At 41.9% G+C, this 19,874-nt stretch overlaps 1 protein-coding gene across 4 annotated transcripts in view; it reads right to left on the bottom strand.

Moving 5' to 3' along the window:
• The window catches only part of CHST15 (carbohydrate sulfotransferase 15), a 46,763-nt gene that overhangs the window by 25,190 nt on the left and 1,699 nt on the right, over window positions 1-19,874 (bottom strand). The window contains exon 1 of one of the 4 annotated variants that reach the window (XM_072931349.1): window positions 18,884-19,048. The exons of 1 other annotated variant lie outside the window; for it this stretch is intronic. The gene's annotated coding sequence lies outside the window, so the exon portion shown is untranslated. Of the gene's footprint in view, window positions 1-3,109; window positions 3,336-3,442; window positions 3,745-18,883; window positions 19,049-19,874 lie in introns of those variants that run through there. 2 more of the 4 variants (XM_030276590.4, XM_004176836.6) reach the window with 2 other exon arrangements.

The raw sequence follows: 19,874 nt of genomic DNA on the forward strand, positions 1-19,874 counted from the left end.
GAAATGTTTCCCTCTGAAAATCTCCTGTGAAGACAAGGCTGTCATTAGTTAGAGATGCAGCTCTGGAAGTGAAAGGCTGCCCACAGTCCTACCACGATCAACTTTCCATGACTCACATCAAGAGGAATGGAAACATGAAAGGGCAAAGTGAGGCTGGTGGAGTGAAATCCTCATAACATTTTCATATGGAAAGAAAAAGCCCAACAATATTTAGTAGCAATGCAGCACAATCATGTAATTCCTTTTCCATTCCTCCATCACTCAGTACAACACTGTCCATGTACAACAGCAATTCTTCAGCCCAGGCAGGATAAATTTATGACCTCTGGACACAAAAAAACCTGAAAACCTTAAAATTAGAGATATTTTTTAGCTATCCAGCTTACTAGAAATGGTTAGAATTGAAGAGGATTACAGGCAGCACACAAACAAACTGAAGTATTTGTACAAGGGTAGTGGAGTATTTGTCCAGCAGGAGGAAGTTCATCCTGTGAGTGGGCTGGCTGTACCATTTCAATAAAAAATAGCCCAGTAGAAGGAATAAAATCTAAGCTAAATTAAAAAAGAAAGAACATTATGTAAGGAAAAGAGTGAAATAATCGTAGATTTTTTTCTCTCCTGTTTATTGGACACATTTGGCTCCTCAAGTTTACATTTTTGGAAATAAACTTTGCCTGAACTCACATCTATTTACCTCAGAGAAATCAGAAAGATGCCAGAAAGATGATATGTCAATAAAAAGAGGATCATGAATCACTGAGCTCTGCAAACTTCTGGCAAACAAAAAAAGAAAAAAACCCAAACCAAAACAACAAAAACAAGCAAAAAGCAATTCCAGTGATTTAGAAAAGCCACAGAACTCATTACAAAGCTCAGCAACCTCCTGCAGACTGAAGTTATGTAAAGCTCCTTTATTTACTTAAATCCCCTAATTTTGAAAGAATCATCAATAAATACAACTCCCAAGATGCTGTATGCAACCATGGAACCATTTTGAAGGCAATCAATTGGAAAATAGGATCATCCTAAAAGCAAGAGCAGGTGGCCACAGACCATGGTTGCACACTCAACCTGTTGAACAACTGCTGAGCACTTGTTCAAGTCTAAAATTTTCTTTAAAGAATGCATTTCATGGCCTTTTAAAGCCAAAGAAAACCTCCTGAATCACCACTGAATCAGCAATCCTGCCTAAAAAACAACTGTGGTTTCTTCCACAACCCAGCTGGTTCCTTTCTCAGAATCTAATCCAAACACAATCTGCTCCTTCCTCATCCATACATGTCCAAATAAAATGCGAGAATAGAACAAAATTCCTTGCTCCACTTGCAAAGAAAAATCAGAAAACTCCCCTAAAATCAGCATAACAGTAGTCATTTCAATCCCATAAGGATGACTTCTATTATTTGGGCTGCGATGCTCAGGAAATAGTTACTGTGCTTGAATCACCACACGGTTAGGGCACAAACACTGCCTGAATAAACAGATCCTTGGAAGCAAGGAAAAACGAGTGGGGATTGGGAAAGGGAGCTCCCTGACCTGGATCAGTGGCAGCAGGGTCATGTCCTTCCCCAGAAATGCATTATTGCACCTAAAGTCTTGTGCAAGTTCCTGGAAATTACCAAGGTCCAGTTCCTTGCACTCCTAAAATGCCACAGCCACATGTTCTGATGTGTTGTTGCTTGGTCTGCCTTGAGAATGTGAAAATAAAAAACTCAGTATTACCCAATTTTAAATTAAAGCATTTTTCAGCAAGAAAGAAACCAACACACCAATTATATTTAATGACTTCAGTGCTTATTCTATTCTATTCTATTCTATTCTATTCTATTCTATTCTATTCTATTCTATTCTATTCTATTCTATTCTATTCCTATTCCTATTTCTATTTCTATTCTATCTGATTTAAACCAGTCTAAATCAAAAATCTTACTTTTTGGGATACTTGCAGGACAAAAATTGCAGGCAGAAAAATCAAACAGAACCAAAAATCAACAATTTCTCCAGAAATACAGGTCCAAAAACCCTGGAAGGAAAAAAGCAGCACCAGCAGCCCCCCAACCTGTGGCAGCACCTGCCTGGAGCTCCTGTGTCAGGGCAGAGCTCCCATCAATGTGTTTAAATCCTCCCTCTGTACAAACATGGAGCAGAGTGCTGTTTCCCTACATTTCCGAGGATGTTTGGAGCAGAATTTTGCCTGCAGTGCACACTGGCTTCTCAACTCCTGATCAAAACTTGCTGCCTACGATGTGCAACAGCTCCAGCAATTCATCTTTTCCCTTCCCTTCGTTCCTATTCATCTCACATAGTGCCTTGCTCCAGAATCACTGACAGGTTTATATTGAATATGAAAGAGCTGCACACTGTACAAAAAAACTGTGTCTTTACATAAATTACTCCAGTGCATTTCTTCTCGCAAAAAGCCACTTTAATCCCCTTTCAGAAATCATTCTGCGTGGTTGAAGTTTAGATCTTTATTTTCAATCCTCATAGTAACTGTGAGCAACCTCCCAATAAAACCCCACATGGTCCTGGGGTCCTTCCATGGAACCAAGGATAGACCAATGCACCCATCCTGGGGGGCTCACAGATTCCTTTCCCAAAAATCTGGAGCCAGATTAGAAAGTTCTGACATTCAGAACAGAACCAGAAATTGCATCTATTTAACAAAAACCAGCCAGTCCCTCATTAAAATGATTGATCCACCAAGAGCCAGATTAAAGTACTGATGCCATTGGGAGTTAATTTTTACCACTTACTAAGAAAAAGTGCACCTACTTAAATGTCCAGAGAGACACCAATGCCAAAATTAAATAAAAACAGATGTAGAAGGTCAAACAATTCATGCAATGATTTCATATCTGTGAGAATTGTTCAGTCTAAATTTGCCCTATGCACTTTCTTTTGTTATATGGGAAAAAAAATAGGCTAAGAGCTCCCTGGGAAGGCACAGGGATCACTTGAAATACAACTTCAGGTGCAGAAAGTGAATGTGATAAGGCTGATCTTGCCATAAATGTTTGCATTGCATTTTTAATAAGACCAAGCAGCCGCTGAAATTTCATTGCCAACACTGCACCTCATGATAATTTACAATAATAGAAATTCTTACCTGCCTGCTCTTTCAAGGAATACATCCCACTCTCATCCCACAAATCAGCCAAATTCCTGTTCTGAGTGCGAGTGCAACAGGGAACCACAGAGCACGAAGGCTGAATCTGTTATGAAGCTCTTTCACTGCAGTTATTTTTATCAAACAAACTGAAGAGGTTTGGGGGTTGGCAAGAGGGAAAAAAATATCATCTCTAAATACAGCTCTCATACGCCCTGCAGTCAGGCTGTAATCAGAAATAAATAAGTGTTTATCTTCAGCAAACACCCAAGGCAAAGAATCGGTCTGGTGTTGACAGAGCTGACGTCTCAGCCCCAGCTGTTTTGTAGTTACCTGTTTCTTCCTGTGAATCCTGTTTAATGTCAGGCTCCCAAAGCTGCTTCATTCACTCTCTGGAAAGATATTGCTGCAATTCACTCCAAAAGCTCTTCTGGAGCAGTTACTCCATAGAGACACGAGGCTTTCCCTGGATGCAGAGCCCAGTTAGGTGAGCACAGCACAGTGATTCCATCACTCTACCTCAACCAGACAAAGTTGTGGATTCCCCATCCCTGGAAGTGTTCAGGGACAGGTTGGACAGGGCTTGGAGCAACCTGGGATAGTGGAATCACTTCACTGTGCAAAAGAAAAGAAACCTTCACAGTCAGTGTGGCAGCTGACTCTTACCCAAGGGAGAGGAGGAGAGCTGGTGCAGCACAGTTGGATTTGCAGGAAGGGATCTGTCAGTGCTGAAGGGTTATTTTAAGCCCAGCTCTTTGTCTCTTGCATTGATTACTGGTCCAGAACCAGCACGTGGGGGAAAAATGTTCTGAGAGTATTTCCAAAGTCCTGCCAAGCCTTTTCAGCCTTGACATGCTGCAAAATAGTGGGTATAACTCACAGTTATGAGTTACTCTGATTGCCATCTTGTTCCTTTTACTCATTTGATTTTCTTTGATTTTCCTTGATTTTAGCAGCTGCTACCTCAGGTTGATTTAAAGCGAGGAACATATTCCATCCACCATCTCATCTCTAATACTCTCTGCCACTTTGCAAGGGGTATGCAGCACAAATTGCTAAATCCTGTGGCTTGTCAGAGATCAGCTGCTAATTTAAGGCTGCTTTTGAGGGATGAATAACATTGTCTGGAATAAATAGAATTTGCATCACTTAATGCCTCTGGTGGCTGTTTATCTCATGCTGTGGTAAAATGGTTTTGCATGCAAAAATGCAACCAAGTGGTATCTACTAGAATTCATCTGATACACCTTCACACTTCATATATAAGCAGTTTTTCTGAAAGGGGACCCATTCTATGTGAGGTTTAACTTTGCTTTAAACACAATACAGTTATGGTTCTAGAGCAACGTAAATGCTCGCAGCTGCTCATTTGATTTTTAGTGGCTGAGAAGGGATTTTCCTCCACCCCCAAGCTGAATTTTTCTCCATAAACTTTACTATCTTAACAGAGTCATCTGAATTCTTTTTGTTGTGACTCATATATGGTGCCTTCTCTGTGAGACATGTATTGAAATGGATGGAAAAACGTATCTCATCTGTACATAAGTACCATGTAAGTGCTTTTTCATGAATAGGGCATTTCATCTTTCATCTAGTGCTGAGTGGGTGAAAGGAAACATACACAGCTGCATCCTGAAAAGACAAACTCAGCATTAGAGTCTGTCATTAAAGTTTCTTGTAAATTCAAACAAAAATTACTCAACTCAAACTATTCATTGATGCCAAATCACAACTGGGGCTTTGTTTCAGCACTTTAAAAGAACCCACTCTGTTCCAAGCTTATTAGTAACTTTTCTAAATGTTCAACAACTTTAATTCTTTAAGCAATGACACATTAGATAAACCTCAGTCCATTAATCAAGAAACCACTTTGTTCATTACAAAGTGCAGCAGACTCAGAGCCCAAAGTGGAAAACTCAAGAAAGCTCTAAGCGTTCTCAAGAAATTTCTAATTAGTTATCTCTAAAATATCACTAGATAAAATTCTTGCAGGTAACTGTTGGCTACACCTAATTAAGCAAAATCTTTTTGATATAACATCATTATACTGCTTCTAACTTCCTAGAAAAGTGTTTATTCTGCAGAAGTCAAGCAACATTTACTTCCAAAGTCTCCTACCACTATTCCTAAGTGTTTCATCAAAGGCTCCAGCACTTACTCCTCTGTAGTCTGTGCTTTTTAACTACACAAAAGTGCAATACATGTTTATTAAACATTTTTTTAAGATCCCATCATTCTGAAGACATTTCTGCAGCTCTGCACCCCAGGCTTTGAGGTGTGTGTGGCTGGCAGAGCACACACTTGGTGTGGAAGTTAAAGCCATTTGATAATGGATTCAACTCTCAAGATTGTCCTCTCCTATCTCCACATCATATCTAAGAACAACACTTCTATCACAAGCTTCAAAGGAGTTCAAATATCTTAACTTCCATGAGTGGAGGAGAAGGATGTGCTGCACTTTGTCACCACCCTCTCAGAAATATCCCAGCTCTTGGTGCTGTTCTCGTAACAGGGCAAAATCCAGCCCAGGAACCTTGCAACTGCACAAAGCCCCCAGTTTACAACAGTCATAACAAAAGGGAAAATATTCCATGCTACCCATGGAACCCAGTGAGTAAATATTGTAATATCCAAGACAATAACAAGAAAATCTGTTCCTCAGCCACTGAACTGTTGACTCCATTGACTCGACTCTCAATTCCTGCAGGTTTCTCCCGTGTTTGGCTTCAGTGTGCTTGTTTTCCACTTGGAAAGAACACAACCACAAATCCCTTTTCATGCCTTACACTGCACTTAGCTGGCCTCCAGATTGTAAACAAACAAGAAAAAAAATCTGAGAATGTTCTTTACTCAATCTCCACGAAAAGAAACCAAGGGGAAAAAGAAATTAGAAAAGCAAACCAAAACCCCAACTCTGCATAATGATGAATGTACCAAGAGAAATTTGGCACGCATTCCATCACACCATGCCTCTTCTGCAACATTTTCTGCAATATAAAGACAACATTTAGCTTAGCAGACTAGATGGTCTTTATTTGTGTGCAGAAGAAACCCAAGGCAAATGCTCCAAGAGACTTTTTTTTTTCCAATGGATATGTTAATTACTTAACTTCTGTTATTGGGAAACTGTCCCAAACTAACCTTCTACTCTCCCTCTGCTTCAACTGCAGAAGGGTCAAAATTCACTTTTTAATGTTTTGAAGTGAGAAATTGAGAAGGCAAAGCACATCCTTGGTGGAGATCTGAGATAGCACAAGTGCCTTATTCAGATCTTTACTGATCCTACCTGAGCACATTTTGGGAGCTACACAGGGGTGCCTGGGACCAGGATGCTCCAAGCTTTGCTCTGTGGGGTAAGAGCATCTCCTGAGACAGCCCAGAGTTCTAAGGAGAAAGGGAGAACAGCTGCTCCCAAATGCTCTGCTCCAGCCAGAAGCTCTCACTGCCATGAAAACCCCCGTGTCCCTGGAGGCAGCAGAGCACAAAAGTGAACAGTGGGAGGTAAAATGAGGTTTTATCTCTAAACAGCAGTGCTTGTTGATGTATTTGGTTCCAGACAAATAGAGGAGGACACAGAGTCGCGACAGGACATTGCAGCTGAAATGGCACCAACACGAGTTCTGAGCTCGGGTTCCACTGCTTGAAATAAATCCTTCACTGAGGCAAATCACACAGGGAATCTGAAGTGACACAAATTCCATCAACTGCAGTTGGCAGCCAGATTTTTCAAGAACAGATGCGTGACTGTTAATGATAACCCAAAAAGCTCAGTTTCTAATGCAGAAAGACTGAAACTGTTAACATTATAAAACTTAAAAAAACTAGAAGCATCTCCAGAATACATCCCACAAAATACTTTGCAGGAACTTGTAAGCTCCAACTTAAGCAGAATTAACATATCTAACAAAAAAAATCTCCAGCAAAAATGCTTCCCAAGTTTCGAAACACATTTCCATCTGTTAAATTTCTCTGTTGCTGATGGTGTTTACCTTGAGTCAAAGATATGAATCTTTGATTTCATGAGATTAATGTAATAACTTGGTTTAGGCTGTTAATGCATTCAAAGCTCTCAAACATGCAGGAGACTAAGAGGGCATCATGAGCATACAGATACATTTGGAAGGGATGTTTTTAATGTGAAATAAATTAGAAATGCCTTAAACTATTTCTGCAGCAAGGACTACACTTACATAAAAGCTTCCCGGGGTGTCTTGGGCTGGAAGAGATGGCTTCCAAGCCCATTTATTCCTTCTAAGCACTGCTATATAGCCTACATAATAACACTGAGGAAAACCCCTAAAGCCTTGTCAGGTAAGTGAGGACTCAAGCTTCAAGGAATGCAATGCTCATTTCTCAAAAGTGACACCTGGCCACAATGAAACAATGATAAATAAAATATCCATATTATGTGCAGATATCTGTAGAGAAAAAGAGATCTGTATTGGTCAGCAGAAGAGCTCATCCCAACTGATGCATCAAGCTGCAAGAGGAAACACTTCTGTTGGTGCCTCAGATCCAGAGAAATGTGAAAAGCAGCTCTACCCTCAGCTGTCCTATCACTAATGCTACTGAGTTACGTTTCAGTGGGCACCAAAAGCAGCTGCATGGTTTTGGGAATAAGGCATTGTAGAAGCTGCCCGATGCTCAGCTTCCTTAACACTTTCCACCCTCAAGAACAGTGTTTAAAAGGCACAGCAAGTGCCACCACCAGCTGTATCAATCATTGTCTCCTGCAAAGATCACTCCATGCCCACAGCTAAAGACAGCAACATGCAACAAAATGCCAAGAAATGCCACACATTCCATCAAATCTTTGGGAATGTGACTCAGCAGCTGGGCTGGAGCAGTTCTGGACACTGCAGCCCCTCCATCCTGCTTTATGTCCTCTACAGGAGACGTCCAAAGACACCCCAGCAGCTCTGGCTTGTCCTGGCTTCAGGAGCAGCTGCTCCAGTGTGAATTCAGCAGCCTGATCAGAGAATTGTTAAGGCTGGAAAAGACCCTTAAGATCACTGAGTCCATCTATCAGCCTCAAGCTGCCACCTTTGATGCTTCAGGTTTCAGCTTTTCTATATTTCAGACTCTGTGCTGCTTTAGTGTGAGGATCTGAGCTTCATATCAGGGGATGCTGAGCTCTCTGCACAGAGCAGGGAGACAAAACAATTCCTGCTCCAGCTGGGCACCAAGGACAAATGATCCAAATCTCAGCCCAGGAGCACAAACGCCATGGGCTGGAGAGAGAAAAACAAGCAGGGTGGGACTGCCTGGGCTAAAGCTGGAATGGGACAATGAACTCCAAGGTGCCAATGCAGCAGAACTGATCCCAGGGAGAGCCCCCGGGAGCGCTCGTGCATTTTGGGGCCATTTTGGTTCATTTGGGTGCAGCCCTGGCTGGGCTCTGGTGCTGCCCAAGGTGGATCCATGGAGGAGATCCTTTAATAAATCCCTGCTTTATTCTGTGACTCTGCCCAGCCTCTGCTCTAGGGCAGCCTGCACAAGGCACCACCTTCAGCACTGAACCATGATCACCACCCCAGCACTGCCACCCAGCTGGGAGAGCCCTCCTGAGTCTGAAGCCACACTGGTTGTTTTGGTTGAGTTTTTGCTTGCTTTGGTGGCCCTGCCATGAAAACCTCTGAAAAACTCTTTTTTTCCTCTCTTTTTGATTTCTCTTTTTTTTTTTTTTTTTTTTTTTTTTTTTTTTTTTTTTATTTTAAGATTAGAAGCAGTCCTAGATTTGATATGGGTTTCTTCATTTTACACAGCACCCCACCAAGGATTTTGGAGGAGAACAAGACAGTTTCAGACTCTGGCCAAAGAATTACTCCAGGAGCTCATCTCTGCTGCTGCTGTCAAGGGGAATGTGGCAGCTGGAGTGTGGTGACCCCCACACCTCCACTGTGCCTGAGGAGAGCAGCTCCTGCTCTGCAGAGCTCCACACCAGAGTCCACAAGGGAAGGCAGTCAGGGATGGGTCCTCTGGCCCTCCTGGACAAAAATGAAAGGTTGGACAAGGCTTGGAGCAGCCTGGAGTAGTAGAAGGGCTGGAATGAGATGAGCTTTAATGACCCTCCCAATCCAAACCATGCTGTGACTCTAAAATTTTTCCATGTGACTAACCAAGTCCTGCTCCTTTTACAGCCGTTACTTCACCAGTATATGGAAAATCAGGCATTCTAGAGCACCATCCTAGGTGCAGGAGAGAAACGAGTCTCATCGCTGATCATTTGATTTAATTTGAAGTTTTTCCTGCATGTTTAAATTCTGGAAAATGCCTTCAGCATCCAAATCATTTATAATCAAATAAGTGACTGCAGAAGTTCAGAATAATCTATAAACCCCCAAAAATCCACAGTTCTTCTCATTACGTGAAAAAATAAATCATATGCTGATAACACCCTCAGTTTCTTCATTATTGAATGGCTCAGTGGTTTAAATTACACTTTGAAAAGAATAGCAAATCAGAATGAAACCTTACAATTATACAGGTTTATTTCTTTGCATATGAAAACTTGCATTTAATGTTATGCTTACTATTCATCCTTTAGGTTACTTATATAGGGCCTACAAAACTGATCTGGGACAGACAAAATGTTTTATCCAAACACGGAGAATTAAATACAACGTGTATTATTTTATCAGTGTTTTTACAGAGATGCTGCTGCCCAAGGTGAAAACTAATTAAATGAGAAATGCAGCTGTAGCCATTCATGCCCTGCTCAGGAGCCTCAGGCCAGAGTGCACTCAAATGTGTCTTGGGTTGGGTTATGGTCCAGGAAGGTTGTGGAACTCCCAACATCAGATCTCAGAGTGCTTTTCAAAGGTGCTGTTCCACCTCTGGGTGACAAAATGACAGAGTTCTGACATGTCTCACCTGCAATTTCATTTGGACTAACACAATAGAAGTCCTAGAAAAACCTAGATCTCCTAACTCACCATCCAAAATCCCATTACCTGGGAATTGAGGGATTCTCAATGAAATTCAGATATGTGCTTCACGAGACAGAAAGCCACCAGCAATCCAATTTCTAAATAAACCAAGGCAGACAGCATGGACTCTGACTTTCCCCCAGTAACCATATTAAACAGAATGAATTTCAGCCTTTCATAAGCTCAACAGACAGACAAAGTGAATTTTCCCAGCCTCCCAAGCTGCAATCATGCTCCCCATCCCTGAGCTGTGCCAGAATCTCCCTGCACAATAGTGGCAGGGAGCATTTTTGGGTCCAAAGCTGGCAGATGGCACTTTCAGGAGCAATGGTGCAAGACCTGCAGTAGGAAATGAAACCCTCCCTGTCATAAACAACCTCCAGTTAAGAACTGGAGCCCTCATTAATGTAATTGGTTTCATATGAGGTGCTAAAATACAAATTCGCTGCATTTAGAAGCCAAGACTGTTTCTATTAGTTAAGGGGTGTTTTGCTCACCTCTATTTTTGCTGAAGCACAGAGGGAAAAGGGAGGGGGAAATGTGTCATGTACTCTGCCTCCAGCTAGAGAATGCCATGCTAGAGAACATTTTTCACCTCTGATGAAAAATGAAGGCAGGTAGCCTTTCAGCACAGCTGCTCCTGAGGACTGAAATGGAAAATTATTTGGAGAGGAACTCTCACATCATTCACTCAGAGCTGTGGATTTACATCCTCCAACCTGTGAGAGTTCCACAGAGTGAGTAGGACTCCATCCCAAGCTGAAATCTGAGGGAGGAGACATATTTAAAATGTAAAAACAAACTACAGTACTACCACTGGGGTGGTGGTGGGGGAAATACCTAGCCATTATCCTCCAGGAAAGCATTCAATTTTCAACCTTTCTGCTTCAAGTCCAGAAAATTAAATTTCCTCTTTTTAATGGTAGTGCCTTTGAGTACAGGCCACAAAATGAATGAGCACGAGGGTTATGATACCAGGGGGCTGAAAGAGGGTGTGCAACTCTCAATTTGGCATTCTGGTAATGGGAGTGAAAACCCACAGTGGAACAGGACACAGCCAGGACAAGGAACCCTTTGCTGGCTCTCACTGGTGGGGAATTGTCACCTCCTCCATCTCCCTGACACTGGCCATGCCCATCCAAGCCAGGAAATCCAGCTTTGCATTGGGTTTTTTCTTCTTTATGGACAAATCCCCACTCCCCTTTGCTCCACCTCTTGAAGCATTTAAACCCTGAGGATGAGCCTCTCCACTCCAGAAGCAGATGCTGGTCTCTGATTTCAGAATTATCCCTTTCCCTCTCCACAAGGACTTCCACCTTCTGTATGACTTTAAAACTCCCCCCACTGCTTTTAACTTGGCTGAAGATTGATATCTGTGTGAGCCATTGGCTGAGGTGTCTTTAATGATAGAACAGTTCATAAAAATAAAACCCTCCTATCCTAATGTAAAATGTACATTCCTCCTTCTGAAAATGAAGCCTATTAATTATTTTCTTAAAGATTGAACCTCAAAATGGCACTGCTGACATTTAAGGCTCATAAAAAATGCAAGTCTGTCGGATCTGTGAGAAATGAGTTTATATTATCTATTTTAAGATGAAAATAGTTATCAAGGAGGACAGTTGCCAGTTAGGAGCACAAACAGAAACAAAGCCACTTAAATTAAGTTGTCCTTTTTTGTTTTAATCTTTTCCATGCCAAGGACATGCTTCTCCCCAGAAGAGTGGTGCACAAAATAAGTGACATCTGGTGGCTTTATGCTGTAATAGAATAAGGCACCTCATTTCAATGCTGTTAACCAAATCAGGTTTTAAATTTACTGCTTCTTAGCAAAGCTTTTCAGATGTTTTATTTATTTATTTTCATGCAGATACTTCTGAGGCCCCCAGGCATGACAATCCCTCTTGCAGGATGACAACTGCTGTTATCCAATTAAAGTAGGACTGTCATACTCACATCAGGAAAAACACAACTCCACAAAGGAATTTGGAAGGCACAGGAAAAGAGCACTAAGATTTAGCTTGACAGCAAAAATCACATAGAGCCAAGCTGTAAGAAAAAGCTTTGCAGAATTTTGTGAAGGAAATCCTTCACCTGCTCCAATTATTCACATGCTCAAAGTAATTAATATCAACTTAGGTGTCTCTGAATTGTCTTTTATTGGATTTTAATTAAATCCAAAAGAAACAGCTGCATTTTTCATTTTGAGTTTAGCAGCATCCTGGTGGCTACAACTTTTACCAATTTGAAACAGCTTTTCCCCTTTTCATGCTTTATTGATCCTCACCAATGGCCACATTTAATCCAGCCAAGCCTCCTGCACCTAAACCTGCACTCCAGACATAAAGCAATTACTACTCCCCTTCAAACTCCTCCAGCCAGAAACACACTCCTCTTTTAGAAAGCCATAAGCCTCTCCTGGATAATTAATAGAAGTACTGTCAGCCAGCCTCAATTAAAATTACAAAATTGCTGGCACTGCAATATCAAGGCTTGCAACACCATTTTCTGCAGTAATAAGTATTTATGGAGGGAAAAAATAATATCTGTAAGCACTATGTAACAGAAATGAGATGAAAGATAAACAGACTCTAAATATTTATCAGCAGAGGAAGTCCAAAAATATACCAGTAAAATGGAGCGGATGGCAGCTAAATCCAGACCGTTGAGGGTTCCTCGAAGGATGTGCAAGGAGGAACTTCATTTTCAGCTTGACATGGCTAAATCAAATTTATTCCTTCCTCCTATTCAACTGCTGCATAGAAACCCCTGATGCCAAAAGGACAAAGCTAAAAATGTCCCCAAAGCCCTGTCTGAGGGCTGCACGTGTGCCCTGCAGCAGTGCAATAAATAATGATTTGGGGCTTTTCCATCACTTTTAAGGTTTAATATCCTTAAGAGGAATGTCCACCTGCATGGTTGGTTCCCCTCAGCACTGAAAAGGGGGCTCCACATCTGCAGGATCTCCATTAAAAGGGGCCTCTGGGATAGCACAGCTACTGATGGATTATTTCAAAGGGAAATATTATTTCCTGCTCACATTCCCTCATCCCCACCAGACATTATCTTCACCTCGAGACCTCATGGCTGAGCTAAATAACATATGCACACAAAAGCACAGCTGAATGGCTTTAGCTCCAGCCACTCATCAAGAAGAAAACTTTTAAAGATCCCATTTCAATTTATTTTTTGAAATGTTGGCATGCTGAAGTCAGCAGGAAGACATTTCAGTGACTTTAATGAAGGCAGAGGTTCATCCAGAGAATTGCAGTTTGGAATGAGCACAGAGTTTATGTTATCTCATTTGAAACCTTCCAAGTTTTTTGTTAAATGCAACTTAATGATATTTGCTATCTGGGAATTATTTGCTATCTTTCAAAATACAGAAAGGAGGGTATTAAAGCTGTGCACTGTAAAATGTTTAGTAATGATGGATGGGATGCTCTTGTTTCAGCAACAGGCATGTTTTTAATGGATAAATATTAATTGTCATAATGTGCCTGTTTATTTTGCACTTTTGGAAAGCTTTAGCTTGTAGGAATTGTAATAGTAAAAAAAAAAAATGTTGGTATTTACATATTTATCAGCATTTTCATGGCACATTTTTAGGGCTTTTTTTTTACATTTATTATCCAATGTACCAGCACAGCAAGACAAAAAAAAAATGGAAAACTGGAGAGATTACTACACTCACCTAATGGGTATCATTACAGGAAAACACTATCAAAACTCAGCAGAGGCTTTTTATGCATTCCCCCATATTACACCAAATGAGTTATTGCAACATTCTAACTCTGATGCTAAACCAGGAGAATGCTCAATTTTTACAGCTGAAGCAGGAATGAGCAGCAGGTGAGTGGAACCATGTGAGAGTTATTGACTCCAGGCATAAGCTGCTCCCTGACAAGCTCTGGAGGGTTACCCAAATTTTCCAGCCTTGACACACTCCTTGGTGAGCACAGGGCTCGGAATTCCTCCAAAACAACTGGAAACTGTTCCCATTCCCACAGCGTTCTGGTCCCCGTCACACCACTGAAACCCAAAATGGGAATTACTCCTGTCCAGTCTAATGCCAGATAAATCCACATGGGACTTCCGTGGATACCAATCTAGATTGCATTTACTCAGCTGTATATTTTCATTTTGCAATGAAATTTTACATTCAGCAGTGCTCAAAAATCTACTCTGAAGGGTTAAAAACTTCCCTATTTAAAATCACCTGATGTCAGACAAATTTTTATTTCCTTTTTCCTCGGTGAGAGGATCAGCTCAGATTCCACTCTTCCCTTCTGCTCACCTCTCGCATCTCATTTCTTCTTTTAAAGATGGTATAAATAGCCTTGCAAAGTAATTCTAATACTAAGTGTCAGGTGCAATAGTGGTTTCATTCTGATTTATCCTTATCTGATCCTCAGGCAAGTTAATCCTGAAGCTGAGAAACTGTTTTCAGAGCTTTATAATTGATGAAACTTTTCATCTGAATTATTTACTTTCCGAACAGCTCCGATGAGTCGCTCAGGGCATAAAGCTGTAGTACTCCATGCTGGAGTGCTCAAGAACATGTTTTTGTCTTCTTAAATTAACAGCCCATCACTGCATCCCGTGCTGCAGTTCTTATTGGCAGTCTTTAAGGCGCAGCAGGGTTTTTATCTGAATTTTTATGGCTTGCAATAGATGCAGTTACAACCCAGATGTCTGGGTGTTATCCCAGCCCGGAGCTCCAGGGAGACACCAAGCAGGCAGAGGATCCCTGATCCTGAAGGTGTGAATCTCACAGAGTGAACCAGCATTCCTTCCCTGGAATCACTGGGAACGGGTTCCACACCTGATGGACACGTTCAAAACCTGCTCCTCTCCCATTGCAGCAGCAACACCCAAAATCCTTCCCAGAAGCAGCCCCAGGAAATGTCCTCAGGTTTCAGCAATCCCAAGGATGAGCTGCACAGCAGCAGCCCTAAAAATGCACTAGGAAGGAGTGGAAGACAAGAGCAGGAGCCCAATCACCAGCCTAACGCAGTGAAATGCTCCATTCAACTTATTTAACATTACCAATATCTGTTTAACATTATCTAATATCTACAGAGCTGAGCAAAAGAGACAAATTACAGCTAAAAAGCATCCAAAATCAAAGAGGCTGGGAAGGAATATTAGATAAGGTATTTGACTGGCTTGCAAGGAAGTGTTGGTTTTAAGAGCTGCTAAAGAATTTTCAGGAGATGAAGCTCCCCTGTGAGGAGCTGGGCCTGCAGGCAAACCCATCTCATTATGTGATACATTCTCCTAATAAACTATTAAACCATCCTTCTCCACTTCCTCCTATTTCTAGCTTTACACAGACAAACCTCCTGGCTGCCCCAGTCAAAGAGTCCTTTTTCTTTGGATTAATAAATTCTGGCACTCAGACCATTATATCCCAATTTAGACACAGCAAGGTTGACACTGGGCCCTTACATTTCCTCCAAATTATGGGCAAAACTCTGCAGAATCCTAATTTCTGCTACTTTTTTTTTTTTTTTTCCCTGAGGTCTCTCTTATTTGTTGGTATCTCACTACTCATTTGGTGGCAGTTCTAAAACACTTTAATTAAGTGGTTTTTCTCCACACTGTTCCAAAACCTGGAATTGGGCAAACCATCCAATATTACAGACTCACATCCATGTGCTGCCCATCCTCAGGGCACTCTTTCAACACTGTGAGGCTTCTTCCATCTCCTAAGTACACAAGCTGCACATAAATCTTTTTTTTTTTTTTTTTTTTTTTTTGCCTTTGTATCTTGTAGAGTTTTTCATTTTTCAAAGCAGTCATATCTTGTTTCCTCTGTATGACTTTGAACTTTACATTTTATCTTCACTCTTGTCTGACCTCAGAGTTCTTCCCAGCTCAAACTCACCTGCAGTTCAATGACTTATTTGAAAGAAATGACCTTCCCTCTATTCCATGCAATCCTGAGAAGTTACAAGTCTAACTTAAACTTGTCATATTTAAGCCAAACACCAATAAATGCAAAACCAAAGGAAAATATAATAATACAAAAGGCTTTTTCACTCTCATCAGTTTTTCTAATTTTATGGCTAGATAGCAGGGTACATTCACCCACACTGAAAATCAAGGTTTTTCTGCAGGAAAAAAATATCTCCTTGTGAAACTTATTTTTTCCTACTGGAAGGCGTGAAGCAAATGGAAAATGTCACTTTGGATATTTTGCTATTTAGGTACAGATCTGCACCTTTTACAGCGAGGAACAACCCACCTCAGATACAGATTTGGCCTAAAACTTCATTTATTTATAAAAAGCTGTGCTTATTTGGTGAGTAAATCACGACATAGTGAGTTTTAGAATATTAAGTGTGTAGAGAATATCAAGTGTGTAGAGAATATCTGGTGCTGCTTGGTATATAAACAAATGACAGCCTGGGTTTCTATCTTGCCACTCCAAACCACCAGTTCTCCAGGGAATTGGGTTCCTTTTCCAAGGAATCCCATGGCACAGGAGGCAGCCATGTGCCCCCACCATCCCCAAGGCTGCAGGGGCTGCTTGCAGCAAACCAACAGGGGAAGGGTCCCACCACCAGGAGCTCCAAAAACGTGTGAGGACCCTGGTATCAGGCTGCTCCTTTCCTTCCGTCCTTGCCAAAAAATGAGGTGGCCCGCCTCATTTTTTGGCAAGGACGGAAGGAAAGCAGCAGCCTGATACCAGGGTCCTCATAAGACAGAAAAGCTGGACAGGACAGAACGCACATCCATCCAATATGATTAATGCAACATTCTCCATTTATTAGAGAGAAGATGGCAGTTTATATACACTTCTATATAGTTTACAGTTTACAAGCGAACATTGTTTGTCTTTGTCTTAAGGTGGCCTAAACCTCACACTATAAACCTGTACTACTTCACACCCAGACAGCCCAGTGCTCCCCATCACACACACAGTATTAAATACAATTTCTAACTGCACGACAAACTCTTAATTTCTAACTGTGCCACAAACTCTTAATTTCTAACTGCACCACAAACTCTTAATTTCTAACTGTGCCACAAACTCTTAATTTCTAACTGCGCCACAGGCTGGAAGGCCTCACAAGGCCCAGATCTGAGGCCTAGACTGGAGTAGCTCAAATCTCATTCTAAACATAAATCATGGCCTCTCTCAGAAATGCTGCAACAGCAGCCAGGTACTGAGGTTTGGGAAATGAGTGTTTCAGGCGGCTCAGGCTGTTGTGGGAGTTGGGGAAGGTGGGTATGGGAATGAGAAAGGAGCTGAAGGGTTGGTGAAGGAGAGGTGCTCCAGGTCAGAGCATCAGTCCTGCCAGGAATGGCTGAGGGTGGGGGTGTTCAGCCCGGGGAACAGAAGGTTCCAGGGAGACTTTAGAGCCGCTCCAGGAGAGCTGGAGAGAGATTTTGGACAAGGGATGGAGTGACAGGAGAAGATGAATGGCTTCAAAGTGGCAGAGGCCAGGTTTAGATGGGATATTGGAAAGAATATTGTGAGGGCGGTGGGACCCTGATACAGGGCGCCCAGAGAAGCTGTGGCTGCCCCATGATCCCTGGAAGTATTCAAGGCCAGGCTGGATGGGTTTGGAGCAACCTGGGACAGTGGAAGGTGTCAGGGTTGGAACTGGATGAGCTTCAAGTTCCCTTCCCACACAAACCAGTCTGAGATTCTGTCTTGTGCTGCCACCAGAGGGGACAGAGGCAGTGGGACAGAGTGTGCCAAGGGTCCCTCACTCTTGTTCTCATCCACCACCTCACCATGCCTCTCATCCTCCCCACAGCTGCCTGTCCCTGCCATCAGCAACCAGAACCCATCAGAACAACATTTTTCCTTCTGTTTCCTCTTGCAAGGCATCAGCAGCCTCTCTCCCTTCAGAGGATGCTCCTTAAATCTAAAGCTTACAAGCCACGTTCAACAGCTGCTGGAAACCAGGTGTAACATAAATTAATAAATATTCCATGGAAAAGCTACATTAACTGCTTGCCCCTAAAGTGCTGTTTAGTGGCATGTCAGGCACAGCTGTGTAATCAAAGGATTACAGTGCTCCCATTGCAAGGCTCTCCACCTCCTCAGGAGCTTCCCTCGCCTGTAAAAACCCAACCCAGGCACCAGGACAGAATTGTAATAATGTCTTCGAGCCCAGGAAACACAACCCAGCAGGCCATGGGGACAAAGACAACCCGTTTTCTGTCAGATACACAGGCAGCCACACAAACTTTTAAGAGAGCAGGTCAGCAAAGCTCGAGATCATCTAGAATTTTAATGAAATTGCAGTATAAGTGGAGAGATGGGTGCAATTTAGGCTGCTTCAAAACAAGAACTTGCAGGAGGTTACAGATCCCTTCCCCTGAATAGCTGTGTTTCGACTCCAGATCTGACACCTCACTTGGTCAGCAAGCAAAACTGGGCACTTCACTAAAAAACAAAAATAAATAAGAAGTGCTGATCTGTGGGGGAAAGTGCTGGAAAAAAAATGCTCTCTTATTGGAAATCTACCATGCTTTCCCACAGCACTTTGGATTCTTCTAGCTGAGCAACATAACTCCAGCCAAGGAGTGTGGTGGGAATTTAGAACTGCCTCTCCCTGTGGGAGGTATGGAGGAACACAGGGGATAAAGGGGAAAATGGGACTCTAAAACCAGCAATTAATGAGCCTAGATCAAATCAGGGTGCATCTTCTGCAAACCCTCTGAGATGTTTGAAACAGTGTTCCACATCAGGCAAGTACCCAGAGCAGCACTGAGTGATTTAAGAGCACATTTCATTGGAATTTATGACTATACATTAACTGGAGGGGTAATTAGGAGGGAGAGGGGGATATCAGTGTCTGTTTATGTCATGGCTTTTCCTCACCTAAGTGATGCATCTGTGCTGGAAGAGAAGCACAGTTGGGTGTTCCAAGTTCCTAAATCCACGTGTCATTTAGGTGAGATCAGCCCTCTGCTGCCAGCTCACCTCTGGAGAAATTGTGTCACCCAATGGTGACACAACCCTGAGTTACAATAGTGAGATTTTGCTCTGTGGACATATAAGGAAGAAATCAGTGTAAGAAAAGTAGTTTATAATAGGAAGGATTCCCTTCCTAGTCAGTAGAGGAATTCCACAAGAAATCCTTGGCAGAATTTGCTGCCATCCCACTTGATCTTCAACACAAACCAATGCTTTGAGAGGTGCTTTAGTACCAGCCCATCCTTAAAACCACATTCAGAAACACTGAGATCACCTGGGCTGCCAACAAAAGCTTTGAGCACTGTGAAACTCCCCATTCTCACAGAACTCTGGCCACCTTAAAACAATGTTAAAATAGAACATAAGCAGTGCCTTATTTGCATCTCTGGATACATAATCCTATCCTTGTTCATGCTGCTGCTAGATTGCACACCTTCATCCTTCCCCTTCAACCACATGAAATAATTCAAATATGCTGTCTGCTTCACCCTTCTCATTTATATGATTTCCAGATACCTGCTTTTAGTTTAGCAATTAAGATAAAAATCCATTACTGCCTTCCATTGCATTAGTGGAATTAAGTGTTTTGCAATGTAAATCTACACTGTTTGATCATGTTCCTGTTACAAACCACCAAATAAAACACTCTGAATTTGAGATTAGTCCTCCTATGACAAAATCTGAACCATAAAACTATTTTGCTATTGATTTCAGAACTGCACCGTGGCTGCTACTTACAGACACAGGATCTAAGTGCTATTAAAAAAAAAAAAAAAAGGAAAGAAAGAAAGAAGGCAGTTTCACTATTAAATCTTCATACAAGTAGTTTCCTCCTTTCTGCATTCAAATTGATTTTCTTTCTTTTGGCACATGAAGAGCCAGATGAATCCTTTGA

Source organism: Taeniopygia guttata, chromosome 6 (assembly GCF_048771995.1).
Source record: "Taeniopygia guttata chromosome 6, bTaeGut7.mat, whole genome shotgun sequence".
Taxonomy (NCBI): Eukaryota; Metazoa; Chordata; class Aves; order Passeriformes; family Estrildidae; genus Taeniopygia; species Taeniopygia guttata.